A 15,536-nucleotide genomic window follows, 5' to 3' on the forward strand; every position below is an offset into this window, starting at 1 on the left:
ATCATGGAGGAAAAAAAAGATGCTTCATGGCCCAAACTCTGTTTTAATGAGAACAGACCACAGCTCCCCTGCGCAGCGCTGCATGTGGCTGTCGACCCCCATCAACAACCATGTGAAGATAATTGGGAACAGATCCACGCTATTAATTAATCTAAATAGTACAGCTAGATGGAATTTGGTCCACAAAGTTCCTCCACATATTAATGAAGACATGCACAAGGACATCCTCCTATTAGTGGGGAATTTGTCATTCATCTGTCCTAAGTTATTGAGGGAACATCGCAGATGTCCACGCAACACGAGGAAAACGTGACACACTGTAAGACTCCCCCAGAACACGTGTTTTCATGTTTGGCCTCAAGTCGTTATATTGGAAGTTCACTTGTCATGTGTCTGATCAGAGCTGCTGGAGTTTGCTCCATTGATCCAGCTTCACTTCCTCCTTCTCGAAAGCATGGCGTGTCTGTGTGTAAGTGAGAGCGTGTGTGTGAGTGCACGCATGTGCTCTGGTTCTTGCATGATGGAAGACGCTGAGATGGAACCACGTTGATGTGAATCTCCACTTCCCAGTTGTATCTGATCATTTATTCGACTGCGCTCGCTATCTTTGTCTCCTCCCTTCGGAATTCTTACGAATCCACTCGCAATCACGTTGAGGCCATTACTCTCATTTGTACCTGCAGGCACAAACATGCCCTTTGGCTGGCGTATATCTTCCCCCTCTAAAACTCTTATTTAACCCAAATCTGTCACATTCCACACTAAACAAAGGTGCAGTTACCTGGAGCTCCTTTTGATCAGGCACCACTTTAGAATAAAAATAAATAAATACAGAACTGATACCCAACCATGACAAAAACTCTTTCACTGCTACCAGTTGAGGATTAGCCCTTCGGTTTTTGCAAACATTATTCATCCTTCCTGTTAACTTCTTTGTTGACTTCACCAAGGGACACGCAATAGCTCCTCCCATCCTCTGCTTATATCCTTTGATGCCACATTTAACATCTGCCTGTATGTGACACATTAGCCACCACCTGCTTCCCAGCTTAATTGTTCACAGTATCTACAGTCCAATTCTGGTAGCTGGTAGCTATCTTGTCATTCTAAAAATACCCTCCCCTTCTTTTTAAAGCCGTAATCCTGGCCTTTAGTCTGCTGCTTTGTACAGTTTGTTTCCACAATGTCTTTTTCAGATCATCTCTGCTTAGGCGAGCCGTGGTGCGTTAGTACAGTTCAGCACAGAGATGGTATGTGCTGATTAGTGGCCAAATGAGCTGCAGCAAAGCACCATTATACTGTAAAGTGCTGACTGCTCAAACAAACGTTATACTCGCATTTGCACTTTAATCATATTCTTTCTTTGTGGTCCTGCGCTGTTTCGCAGCTGCAGTTCCCCTGACACCAGCATCCACAACTAAAGCTGTGCCCCAGCATCATAATGTAAGCTCATTCTGAGGGAATTATGCCCACATTTTCTCGTGACTGTATGACAAGCATGTGCAAGCATGCATCTGTATGTGGAAATCCAATTGAGCTGCTTTATTTATTACACAAAATTGGGAAAATGTTTGGAAATTTCTGGTGACAGTTCTAAACTGCAGTCGTCAGCTGATAAAGAATATATATTGAATAGCTTATTGTCTACTTCTATAGAAGCAAGAAACTTGTATTGGATAAGTAGGTTTACTGGTCGTATTATGTGTGCACTGGAAAAGAGACCTACAGTAAGTAAAATACTAAAAAAGGGCACCGAAAGATTGAAGGTTGGCAAAGTGAAGCTATTGCTCGCTGGTGTCTTTCATTGCGAGAAATGTATGATGTCGGTTTGTGGTTGGGGTTGGGAAAAGCTCAAGGATGGGATCAGTAAAATCGTACCTAGATGAAACGCAAAAGTGTTTCTGTTATTTAGCGTTTGTTCTGCATCAGTGCCTGCCTGTTCCTTTTTACTCTCCTCTACTTCAGCCAAGCCCACATGAATGCCAGTCCTTCCAAAAAGAAGAGCGAGATAAGTGGGTACCTTTTAATCTGACATGTGAAGGAGAACCTTATATTTATTCATGGTGGAGCACAACTGCTTCAAATTTACTTTTAGTTCCAATTTCTGTGTGATCCGTGGAAGGGTAAGGAGCACACACACACAAACGTTGTGATATGTACACACCCAATCCCTGGTTGTGTCCCTGACCTCTGAGGTTTGGCTGAATAGCAGACCATGGTGGAGCTCTGAGTGCCGGCAGACCAGATGTGGCTGTCTAACCTCACAGACCTAACAAGCGGCTGCTTGGCCAGTAGCCGTACAACCGCTCAGCTGCTTAGCATTCTGCCTAGAAAGCCACTGGTCACGGTAGCAAGCCACCAGTAGGGTGCTGGCTTTAAAGAGATGAGGTTTTCCCTAATGTCAGGGAGCTGTGCACACCATCTTAAAGCTTCACGTTAACTAGGTTTATTAAAGCCATATCCTTATGTCTTTGTTGGTTTGTGTGCTGCCTGTTAGGATTTAATGTGGCTTTGGGTCAGTGGTAGAATCAGACAGTTTTGGATTCATGCTGTTGTTGCTCATTGCTAACAGCACCGAATTCGAAAGTACTCATTAATGTGAAGAAATTGTGACTTTTTCCTGCAGAGATGCATAAAGAATCACCAGTGCCGACTCACTGCAAACTAGCATAACGAATTTGATCCCTCTGCAGAGGTTTTCATTGTTTTTCTTTTTTATCTAGCGTAAAACTGTAACTGTAAGCTCATGGCATTCTAGACCACCCGTCCCCCACCCCCCAGCCCCCTGATTACTCATGCGCCACCACAAATGGAACGTTTTAAATATAAAAGAATGCATAAATGCAACGTTTTTGTTTTTTCTGGGGGGGTTTGGGCTGCTGGTTGTGTCCTCCACTTCCAGTCTAACCATCACATGATGGCAGGTTTCAGTTTTAACAGGCTAAAAGCACAGTCCAACCATCTCTGCAAAGAATTCAATTCATTGTCCTTCTCCTGTGTCGTAGGTTTCAGTCAGCTCACTGTCAAGTTGTCCAGAAATCCTCAAGTTGATGATCAGAGCTTTCAGGGTGACACAGGAACACTAAAGTTTGCCCAGCATGCCCAACGTGAGGGTGATAAATTTCACCCTTCTGCTCTAAAATACTCATTTACAGCAGTGAAGAAAGCCCAGTGGTAAAACAGCTACGCTGACATTGTAGCATTGTTTCTCTTTAGCAGACCAATTTAAATTATTTCAGCTGAAAGTCTGTACTTTTCTCCGCACCCCTCAATCACTTTTTGTCAGCTCCCTTCAGGAAAAAACAAAAAACTTTTCTTACAATGCTGAAGTCGCAAAAGACAAAACCATGAACAACTGGAATAAAATCCCATCAACAGATTACAGGCTTGAGCGTGGCTTGATTTCCAGAAATATGTAATACATTGCACATGGGCACCAAATGTGTCCCAGATGTGATGGGGTTCATGTGTTGTTCACGCTGTTCTGTCTGCACCCCGAGATCTGTGCTGTGTCATCAGAAAACTCTGCTCTCGCTCATATCGGCGTCCCACCACGGGAGACATTTTCATGAGCTATTGTTTATGACTACACATGCGTCTATTCATTTTCCAATTAAGATCTGGGGAGGCTTGTGATTATTTTCAGTAAATCCAGCTGACTCATCCCATGTATTGATTGAATATTGTTTGAGAAAGCGACTGTCTGACTCCCCGCTGTGTCCGTTCAAACTCTCACCTTGATTTTTTTATTCGTAATCAATAAAGTTCACAATAGATAAACGGCACGCTGATCTCTCAGTAAGATCAGGGGATCAGATGGACAAGCAGCTAAATGCAAAACAGCTCATGAGCTTTTCTCAATGTTTCTGTGTCAAGAGGTTGATCCTCGAGGCTGGAAACCTACCTTCTGCCATCTCGAGCCCACACAAAGCCAAGTAAATTTAGATTTACGTCTGTATCTCCAAGACTAGAAAGGCGTTATTAGTACCTGCAAACAGAGCTAAAATTGAATGAGTAGCTTTAGTAATGTGACTTTTTCTCATTAAATCAGGATAACTCAAATAACAGCACTTTGATTTCATAAAAAAAGAATTAAAAAAAGAGAAACTCTTACATTTTTTTAAAAAAGCATCTGAATATGAAGAAGCGGCAGCTGCTAAACACTAAATCAGCTTAGAAAGACTGACAGTAAATGAGTATAAACACCGCAGACAGCTTATAGTAAGCTGTTTCAGTTACAGATGCTAATATTCAGTAAAGCAGACACGATATACACGACATTCATACCACACCAAATGTATTGGAGCTTCTTGATATGTTTCTTTTTCCACTCTGTGAAGATGATATTTTATCCAGTGGGTATTAAGAGTAGATGCTGAGCAAATAAAGGGTGGCAATGTGAAGATTTTGTCAGTGAAACCACATCTTGCAAAAGGTGAATGTTTGTTACTTTTTTTGTAATGATCTCCACCCAGACCTTTTCTGGTTTACCTCCCCTTGATTCTCCTCCCAAAGGTTTATAGCTTCACATCTCTCTACACATAACATTAATTTTAAATTAGTTTTGTGAAATTAAGTATTTCAAAAATCCAAATGTAAAAAATAAAAAAAAACGTTATGATCCTTTTGCGTTTGTGTGGCTGACTTGCTTGTCTGGCAAGTCTTATGCATTTTGTGCCTTACCTGCTTTTGATTGTTTAATATGGACACAGGTATTTGCTGAAGCAAGCAGAAACACCTGATATTTTGGACGTGTTGTTTTTTGTTTTAAAACCATGTAAAAAAAAAATGTAGCCAGCTTACGGTAAATGCAGACTGAAGCCGGCAGAATTTTGGTAGAGCAAAATATGCCTGCATGTTGTGGTGCTCAGATTTAATTGGGGTCTGCGAGGTAATCTTCTATAAACACAGCAAACAGAATACATTAGTCTTGCCACAAAATGATGGTAATTTAAATGTAGGTGGGAACAGATAGACATGTGCAACTAAATGGGACTGCAGGAGGTTCTGCCCAATTATTGGTGTTGCTGCAATAGCTTGTATCATGACCAGTGGTCATGATACATAAACAGTTCTCCCTGACACTCTGTTCTAATGCTTGCATACAGTCAGGGTTATAGGTTAATTCCAGAGTATTCGTAAATGTATTGGCATGAGGTTTGGCTGCAGATGGATGGGCTTGGTGTTACCATGTGCTCCTCCTCCCCGCTGTGTGCCTTCTCCTCCTCATTGTGTTTCCCTCTCAAGCTTTGTCTCACAAGCCTCCTGCCTTTCCCTTTTATGTTTCCCCCTCTCGCTCGGTCTATCACCCATTGATGTTGGTTTTATGATCTCTTTTTATGATCCCTCTCTCTCCCTCTGTGTCTCTCTCACTCTGAGAGCCGCTTGGTGTGTTGCTGGGATGGAAGAGCAGACTGAATGTGATTCATTCTGACGCCAGAATCAGTCTTGTGGCTGGCACAGTCTTGGCATGCAGATACACACACATCGTGACACATGCGCTTGCACACATACACACACATATATATATACACAGCAGCCTTTCTTGTCCGGAGTTTATTCTACTGGCTGGTATGCTGCCCCAGATACCAGACGGAAGTCAGAACAGGCACCGAACACACTTGAGCTGCAGCGCTGTGATGTGATTAGACATGGCGGATATCGACTGTGCCTTTTTACAGATTAGTATGTCACTCTCTGTTACACTACCAGTGACTGAGGGCTTTGCTTGATTTTTGTGGAAAGCGGTAGCTTGTAAAGACTGATACAATTGTTTGCATGGTTGTGAGTATGGGAGTGTAAAGAAATGTCGCACATGTGTTTTTTGGCACACACACACACACACACACACACACACACACACACACACACACACACACACACACACACACACACACACACACACACAGTGTGTGACTGTGTCTTTGTGTGTTTCTCTCCAGTCAAAGGTATTTATGTGCAACCATTGCCAGCAACACATGTTGAGCCCATCAACAGACTCAAAAAAACCCCCCCAAAACCAAAGGATAATATGCAGTGATAACCTGTTCATTGTGTCATGAAGAAGATTTGATATTTTTAACTTTGAGGAAGTGATTTAAGAGCCACTCTACTGGTCATTCCTAAGCCTGTATGAAAACTAGCAGATGTAATGCTGATGAGCACTGATTTGTCATTCCTTTAACTCAAACCAGCCTTTGGCTGTTTTTCTTCCTGTCCTCTCGTGCCGTCTTTCTGTTTAGAGGTTCTTCACACACGCACGCACACACACACAGAGGGAGCTTTATTGTCATTTCGGTATGTTCATGGTTGCCGCTTAGAGCCAAACACACAAATAATACTGAAAGCAACAGAATGCCTCATTAAGGACAACAAATTACACATGGCCAGCTCTCTTTTCTTTGTTTGTGTTCTTATTTCACACATATATAAGTGTCTATCTTTAGTGAGTCCTTGTCTTCATGTCTGAATACTTGAAGGCTTATATAGTCCTCTTCCTCCTCTCATTCAGTCAGCAGTTTTTAAACACTGACTTCATTGATTCTCAGCTCTTCTTATCCTTTGCTCCTGCCTGGGACAGTTCTAACTAATCACACACTAACATTACTGTTTCCTTGTGTGTGTGCGTGTGTGTCTGAAATCACCTTAGTCTGAATGGAAATCGCTATACATGCATACAATTGCTCATGTGTGAATGTCTGTGTTTGTGTGCGAGTATGTGAACATGCCCGAACCAAGCTGTGATGTCAGATGCAGGTCAGCAGAAGGACATTATTATTAATATTATTGTGTCTGGAGCTCCACAGTGGGGGTAAGAAGTCTGTTTTCGGCTTCCCTGTGGCTGATCACTGCGGCCCCAGTCGGGCTACACAGAGGCCCGTCTGTGGCCTGCAGGACCAGGAGCCCGCGGGGCGAATAAAAATGCTGTGAAACGCGTGTTAAGAAAGGTGTGAATGAAATCCGAGGGCGAGACGCTGCGTTTTGTGTGAAACCGCTCCCTCCTCTTTGCCACTGCCGTGCACATGCTCCCTCTCTCACACACTTAAACACACACACAGACATACGCTTGCACTTTTCCTTTCACACACACCTGGCATGGAGGTTCACAGTTTAAATAAACAGCGGCTCAAGCAGCGGGGCCAGGTCTGGCATAAACGGCAGCAGACCGGGATGATTTTTCTCTTGGGGTAATGCTCTCTTTCACATATTCTTAATGATGCTTTAAAAGGGTAACGAAGGGGAGCAGCTGTAAGAGGGGAGTGAACTAGGTGAAGAGAAAGCTACAAGTGGGCAGAGACTCCAACATGACTACCTTTTTATGAGTAAAAATAATTACTCAGACCCGGCATTCAGAAGACGCCTGCAGTACATCTTAAAATGTAGTAGAAGGTCTGCATTTACTCAGAGACGCGCTCAATTGGATAAAAGTTCTTTAATGGGATTTGTCTGTCTGTGTGCGTGTGTGTGTGCTGTTTGCTGTGACTCATCCCTCCTGAGCCTTCTCCTGCAGCTTTGTCTGTCCTTGCGTGTATGTGTTTGTTGCCTACAATCTCAGCTCTCAGCAGCAATCGGTCAATAACACTTCAAACTCACCGTTTTCATCGACCCCCGTGATGAAACACACAGCAAGTCTGTCACGTCCTGGAAATGGCAATTTCTCCTCCAATCCATAACGTCCACAGGCCTTTGGGACCATCTGGGGATAGGGCTGCGGCGGCTGTATTGACTGAGTGGCGTGTTGTGTATGTGATTGAAATCTACTATTCATTCATTCCCGTAAGGTAAACATGGTAACGGGATGAACTGAGGGAGATTAAATGGCTCAAATATGACTTTGGTCACTCACTACAGGCTTTCAGTGTCTGATCTTCTTTTAGATTCAGATGTTTATTATTTAATATACCAAACAAGCTCATATAGACATAATCTAATCTCCTAGTCTTGTCATTTTGTCATTTTCTCCAATAGATTTTGAATAAGTTTCTAAAAAAAACTTCTTTCAATAAGTTGCTTATAGTTGACAAGGTCCTATATCACTGTTCTCAGTCTGACGGCGAAGCTGGAAATAACAGACAAATTAGAAATGGATTTGAAAACTTTTCCGTGACTTTTGAACAACATGCTCTGCCTCTAGTTCCATATTTTCCCCGATACCTTTTAAAGCCCCATAAATATAGTTTTCCCATCCGTTTTACTGATTCATCTAACAGCCTCTAAATGTATTGTTTGGGTATGTCTGCGTTTCATAGGTCCGTGTGTGTGTGTGTATGTATGTGAAACAAAGTCGTCCTTCAAGCTTCAGTTGCCAATTAAATGCTTTGCGTGGAAAGACTAAAGAGCCTTGAACAATGCCGAACAGTGCTACTCCTCCCACCACAATTATGTTGCATCTTAAAGTCGGAGACAGTATAAGTGCAGCAAACCCAACCTCAAGGTGTATTCCCACATGACTATCATGACCCATGCTGAAGCATTTTTGTTGCCGTTAATTATTTTTACCACAAACTGTGCACAGAAACAGAGTCTGGTTTCCTGATGGGAACACGCAGACACAGTTCGTAATAGAGTTAAAAGAATACTCTTCTTTCCAGTCACATGAGTTGTGTGGAAAACAAGTTACAAACTAAACTCGTGGCACAGTTTTGCATAAGCTCAGCGTCCGGTTTTGTGTACATTTTCCAAGTGTACTTCAGAATGGATTTAATGCCCTCGGGCTGAGCTCCGTTTGATAGACTTATCCTGTCTGTCACTACTCTACCCACAAGTCCTCCGAAGTTAAATATTTGAGCTTTTCATAACTGAGTGTTGGATTTATTTAACTAAAAGTCTGAGCTTAAACCATGACAGAAGGGTTCTGGAGAAAGTGCACAGAATATGTCTGAATCACAAAGGCATTTTACAGTCTCCTCATTCTCCACCTCCTTGTTCATGATTGTGACCTCATACTTAACACATTTCTATTAATTTTAGTTAGGTTTATTTATTTATTTATTTTAATCACATGTCTCTAGAGATTGGCAGCTTTGTTGTGTGGAGTGTGTGGGCTGATCAGTACTGACACCTATGCTTCTCGTGAACATGATGACAAGGTGGCGAGCTGGAACATCAGTGGAGACTGAGAGTGCTGAGTCAGAGAAACTGCTGCGGGGTTGTGGATGTGGGCCTACTGGAGGTGGGTGGTTCATTCATGGAGTCGCAGGTTCATCATCTGTGGAGTTGTGGCTTTATGTGCTGCTGAGAGAGAAATGAGACCTTTATGCATTATTTTGCAACATTGTGGTATTCGACGCAGACGGGAAGACTGAGCAGACACGCCCTCTCACAAATCCTTCTATATTTCCCCTCATATCAAAATGTATTTATATTGCCTCTCCTTACCCATTTGTCATATCCCACTGGATACACTACAGTATTTTTTTTTTTTAACTACTCTTTCCCCGACTGCTTTTTTTTCATACCACAGCGTGACCTAATTATGTTTTGAATCAAACTCCACATGTGGATTATGAGTGAGAAATGCTCAATGACAAACTGTCGTCGCTGGGCACAGCTAGCTGGAAACTGAGCCACATCGTCCTGGAGAGGGTTGGCTAGAGTGGAGATTGATGGCCTGATGGATAGATCAGGTGGATAGAGGTGGAGGGTTTGGTGGTTGTTTTCTTTTTTTCTTCTGTGCTGAAGTGCCTTTGAGTAAGTGGGGCAGGAGTAGCAAAAATAGTTTCCAGTCCCCTTGAAAAGTAACTCTCTAAGGTCATCTCCTTGCCCTGGGCCTTTATGCGTGAAGCTGAGTGTCCATATTCAGTCTTTTCCCTCCCTCCTGTCTTTTTTCTTTCTTTCAGTCTCTCTCCGTTTTCCTTCTGCGGCTTAATGGCTTACACAGGCCTCTGTATCAGCAAGGCTTCTGCAGCAGGAGTAGAGTTTGTGTGCTAACGAACCCTCGAGCTAATTAGAATTTCAGCCAAGCTGGCTGCTCTCCTCATTTCCTAGCCATTTCCCTCCCTTCGGACAAATACAATTTCACCCCTCAACTCGTGCAGAATTAATCCAGTTAATGTTCAACACGGGATGAATAATGGCCACTTATCTGCTGGGAACAAGGGTACAGAGGAGCTGCTGGGCCCAGTGCTGTGTGTCACTAAATCTGCTTTCTAGGCAGAGTAGTTGGGCCAAAGTACTGATAGCCCCTGGAAAAAGGGAGGTCGATGTGCTCTAACTGAATATCAGCCCACTGAACCTTTTATACTCACTGGCCTCTCTTTCCTCTTCTTTTCTAACAGAGTCCAAGTGTTCCCATGAATCATTACACCCCTAATGTAGCGTGGGGGGATGTAAGCAAACAAAAATAAAGATTGAAAGCAGTCCTCAGCTTACCAGGATTATCTGGATTGCTTGACAACAATTTCCACATCGTCTCCAAAGTGCCATGCACTCTCCAGGGATGCTTCATTTGTTAATATGTAACCAAGTGCAAGAATTAAAAATTAACCCCTGTCTGCTCCTGGTTTTCTTTTAGACTGGGTTACACTTGAAAGTCACCAGTTCAAGGAGAGTGTCACCACATCTAAAGTGTGTATAGCTGATCCGAACAGTTACACAGGGAGGCGGAGTTAAAATCCTGCTGTTGCAAAGTGTGATATTTGACAGTCTGCAGTAAAAAGGAGACTTTACAATTGCGTAATATGAATCCTGATATAAATGTCCACTGAAGCGTCCACTCCTGTGGAGGAGGGGAGCTTTTCTGTTTGATAAAGAAGTCTATGGCGACACTTCGCTTTGGCTTCCTGGATCTGTGGCCTCAGTAAATGCTTTTCTAGTCCGTTCATTGTCTCAGTCACTCATTTCAGGTCCTGTTGAACAGGACATAATGTTTAGGGTGGGCCTACCTTATGATTGGTAAGTCCAGACCATGTGACCACATTGTGTCTCTCAGTTTTTCAGTTAGATCTACCCCTCGTTCATCAGAGGGTTCGCAGCAGAGCGTGGCTAACCAGTGGGTGACAGCTCAGTGTCTTTGTCCATCTTTTATATACAGTGTATAGATAACAGCAGTGTTCCTTAAATTAACCAGTTTGTCGTGTGACTGCCAGCCTTTTCATCATCTCATTGAAACTGTTCTTTCAAACTGCCTGACTGGAGATCTAGCAGCACCAAACTTTTGGTGTTACAAAGCTGCTTCTAATATTGAGCTAACTGTAGCAGACAGATAAGAGTTTTATTGACCCCCCCTCTTGGGAAATTTACTTGTCAACGCAATAGAATAAATATAGCGACAGAACAAGTAAGAAAGATAATTTAAAATATTTTTTTTTAAACTGTAGCAATAGAGATTATTATAAACAGATTATTTTCAGAAAGAAATGTAATATATATACTTTATAAACTTTAAAATAACTTTAGCTTTATTCAGGTTATGACCTGGTCTTAATGAGAGGGGAAACACATTTAGTAATTCAGACTGGGTTAATGCTGCGTGCTTGTGTTTATGCATTTGTTATAAAGATACAGACCGTAAAGAAGTAAAGTAAAAAAAATTACAGAGTACATGTGATTGACAGTATAATAGTGCAGTTCACTTTTGTGTTACATGTGCACTTGACATATTTTGTAGTCTAGACAGTATGGAACTGCACAATGGCGTCCACGCAGGGAACCAAGGGCACCCCTGCGAATTAAGGCCGTTAACGAAATTACTTCACGTGGACCCTTGTGACCACTCACAGACCGTGAATGGGCTTTTACATTAGTTGGTGACTTACTTAAGAAACCTTCTGCAGTGGTGGGAAGTGAGGCTATATGGGAAGTTGGTTCTCTACCTCCCTCCCAGCATGTCAGAGCTATCAGCTGTTGGGTTGAGTCCCAGCTGCCTCGTGTGTTGACTCTACGGTGATAGCCATCAGCATTTGCCACATGAAAGGAGAGGAGACTAGTGTTCCTAAAAAAGCAGATGAGAAGTAAAGATGCAGAGGCCATGTTGGGATCTTGGCTATGTTTCAAATCTAGATAAAGACACTGATTTATCAGGAATGCCTTTTGACCATATCAGACATTATATAAATCAGTTCCTTCCTTCTGGTAAGACCTGACTAATGTTCTTGTAGGATAAGATCCTTTGAGCCAGTAAAACTTTCTTACAAATTTCAGATATGCACCCAGCCCAGGGGTTAATGTATTTACAGTTTTGCTCATCCTGTGCTTTGATAAAGACAAAAAAACACAATATGCATACTTAGGAAGGAAGGGAGTAAACCCGTTTGGCTCACTGTCTAAAATTACCAAGCAAAGGCTCTCTGTGCATGCCAACAGCCTATGCAGGCAATGCTATCTGTGGTATGTCCCTTAAGCTGGCCCCTACACTTTTATTCAGTCCTCTTGTGGCATTTGAAACAGCTCACTGCAGGTCTGGGAGCAGTTTATTAGGAAAAAGGGAATGACTGATCGAGGAAAGCGGCTGGGCCCGAGCCAGCTGACCCGTAACCTGATTGTTACGAGTACAGGACACAGTCGTTTAGGGCTTATAAAATCTTATGGAGTGCTTGTGAGTACAGCCTGAGCTGTTACTAGTATTCTTAGATTTCTAAAGGAGTTATAGACGCAATGCTGCAAGATTCATCCTCCACATCTGAAAGGATCAGCAACAATGTCTGCGCAGGCTTTTATAAACCTTTTTTTTTTTTTTCACCTCATCTCTCATTTACCATGTTTGTGTGTGTAAGAGAGAGGGTGAGTGCCATCGTGGCAGATGTTCTTGTGCAGATGCCTACTGTAACAGAAAGTACAACACAGGATGTTTTGAGAACTTTTGCAAATGTTTGTCATAGCCTGTATAAAAAAAAAGATGAATGTAGGCATCATGACATCACCCACTCGTTTTGAACTCTGACGAGACTGGTTGAGTGCTAACTGTAGATAACTTGGTTAGCAAGCTGCATTTTTTTTGTGTGGGTTCAAAACACAACACGATACCTGCTTGGATTATTCGTGCCTAATTAGAGAACTATTGGCTACAGCAGGAGACATATTAGCGGAGAACTTTAGCATGTGTGTGCGTACTGACTGAGGTCACTGTCTCAGGCCACAGCACTATGAACACACAGACACACACCGTCAAACAATTGTCCACTGTATTTTGGTGAGCTAGATCTTTTTTTTTTTTTTAAGTAAAGGGAACAAAATGTTCACGTGTGACATGAAACTCTTAAAGATCTCTAAATTCATTTTTCATACAGTGGATTTTCATTGCTCTCTAAGTCTTTTGTCCTTTTGTTTCAGCTAACGTCTGTTTCTCATGTTAAAGAGAGCTTATCTGCCTCTCTCTCTCTGGATGAGCGCTCATGTCCTTGCATGACCAAGTCAGCGTCCTGCTGCTGTTCTCTTTCCTGCCTCCCTTTCTGTCTCTCTTTTGCCCCCAGCAACTGAGTCAGGCAAGTGGTTTGATTCACATGCAAATCCTGCCAGACCACCAGTCATTCATGCTGCTAATTACACTAGTGTAGGGATGCTGACTTACTGACATCACACTGGCATATTAGCATGCAGGACAGAGGAGAAAAGTGCGTGTGTGCGCGCGCGCGCCACATGAAAGGAGACCAGAGAGGGCCCACAATAACACAGGAAGTGAACAAATCTGCCTTCAAATAGAAAGTTGACATTGTGCTGTAATTTGAAACAAAATGTGAAAATAAAATGCTAAAAGTGATGACGTTTACATGAAGAACAAATATATTTGCTACTCAATATCTGAACAAAATAGTAAATTTGTATACTCATTACTCATTCATCACGGACGGTATGAATTGACAAAGAAGAGGGAAAAAACTAAAGTAGATGCCCCCCATGCTATCGGTGGGTTTCATAATTACATGCAAACTTTTATTTTTAGTTATGTTATTATAAATAAGAACTTAAGGTCCATTGGCCTTCTTTTCACAGAATCATTTGCACTGCAACGGACTTTAATTTGATGTCAAAAAGAGAAGAAACAGCGTTTCAGTAAATAAAACGGAATATGCGTAAATAAATGCTATAAACACAAACGAGGAAGAAAATAATAGATCGACCAGTGAACCAAACTTTTGACGCCATGCTTCTATTTTGAAAGGGTAAACCGGAATCGAGCTATTAATCTAAGCGCACTTGACAAACGGGGGGAGGATTAAAGCGCTGCTGCTGTGTGGCTCTGTCAGCAGAAAGCAGAGCTCTTGGAGCGCTCTGGGCTTTTACGCACCGAAAGTCCGCGCCGATCTTCTCTGAGACTCGGCAGCAGTGTTTAACGTTACTGCCAAAGGAGAGCTCTGTTATTCTCGTTGAGCGACAAAATCTGTTTTTTTTCTCCCTCTGGTGGAATTTGCGCACTTACTGGACATACTGAAAAGAGGAATCCGCTTTTACGCACTTCATACTGGCTCTTCGTTGGGGCTTTTCCTCGTTTGCAGAGCCCCCCTCCCCCCCCTCCCCCCAGAGTGTATTTGCGAAGAGGAGAGGGTTGACAAAAGGCTTTTAAACGGCCGGGATAAATGTAGCAGAGGGGTGCGGATCACGCAGCGGGCGAGAGTGGCGTGTTTTCGTGGCGAAGCTGTTGGAGTTGGAGTTGTGTGACAAATTCTGCAATGAGGAACGCGTATTTTAAAACCCGCAACACCAAAGCCTCCGAGGTCACGGTAATGGCTTCTCTCGGTTGCAGTTTGTAAGAAGGTAAGGGGCACATTATTGATAGTGTTTGTGTTATTGTTTGGTAGCTCTTGTGTAAAAGCGCAAACGGAGACGGGGACTTTAAAGGCTCGATTGATTGGGGAATGCGCCACCAGTCTGGTCGTGAACTTTTAGTCCTGTCTGGCTTAATCCTGATTTGAATTTATGCGTAAAATAATCGCAGGACTGTTAAAGCACACTGCCTTTTTTTTTTTTTTTTAAATGTATAAACAAGTTGAACCCTCTACAAGATTTTTATAGGGTGTTGCACTCTTCTGTTTCACAAGTGGGTGTTTTTTCGATTGTAAATAACACTTGAATGCAGATTGCTGAACTTTCTCTCTGTGGACGTGTTCTCCCTGGTTTATATCCCCCACCCCACCTCCTGTAGCGCACTGGTCCGACCAGTAATGTGTGCTGTGGACCGTGTAGCTGTGTGACATATGGATTGTATTTTGAACTGACACAACAGACAATAGTCTGCCCGAGTAAAGGTCTGCAAATTAGTATTTTCTTCTCGACAGTTTGCATTAAAGAAGGATCTGTATTTTTCTTTGTCTGATTATTTATGTCGTTTTTTCTCCTGAAGTTTGCTGCTGACTGTACGTCTTTGTGGCTTTGCATTACACAACTCAATGCAGATTAATTGATCTGTTAAAATAGTTTACTTATTACTTACTTTTAGCAGTGAAAAGCGCCGCTGGATTAGCACATGAATGGGCGACAATGAATAATGTGGAATAATGTGTGGCAGCTGGCTGCAGGATCGCTGTGCACCTCTGGTCCGAGAGCAGACTGACAGGAACCTAAACGCCTGTCCAACATCATTTCTGACATACACAACTGTC

At 42.6% G+C, this 15,536-nt stretch overlaps 1 protein-coding gene across 3 annotated transcripts in view; it reads left to right on the top strand.

Moving 5' to 3' along the window:
* The window catches only part of prickle2b (prickle homolog 2b), a 94,300-nt gene that overhangs the window by 61,023 nt on the left and 17,741 nt on the right, over positions 1-15,536 (top strand). The window contains exon 1 of one of the 3 annotated variants that reach the window (XM_086291686.1): positions 14,170-14,691. The exons of the other annotated variants lie outside the window; for them this stretch is intronic. The gene's annotated coding sequence lies outside the window, so the exon portion shown is untranslated. Of the gene's footprint in view, positions 1-14,169; positions 14,692-15,536 lie in introns of those variants that run through there. 3 annotated transcript variants of the gene reach the window in all.

The sequence above is a fragment of the Aulonocara sp. 'chitande type north' Nkhata Bay genome, linkage group LG5 (assembly GCF_057382095.1).
Source record: "Aulonocara sp. 'chitande type north' Nkhata Bay isolate Kocher_YH1m ecotype deep benthic linkage group LG5, A_spYH_male_GT1.1, whole genome shotgun sequence".
NCBI classification, from domain to species: domain Eukaryota; kingdom Metazoa; phylum Chordata; class Actinopteri; order Cichliformes; family Cichlidae; genus Aulonocara; species Aulonocara sp. 'chitande type north' Nkhata Bay.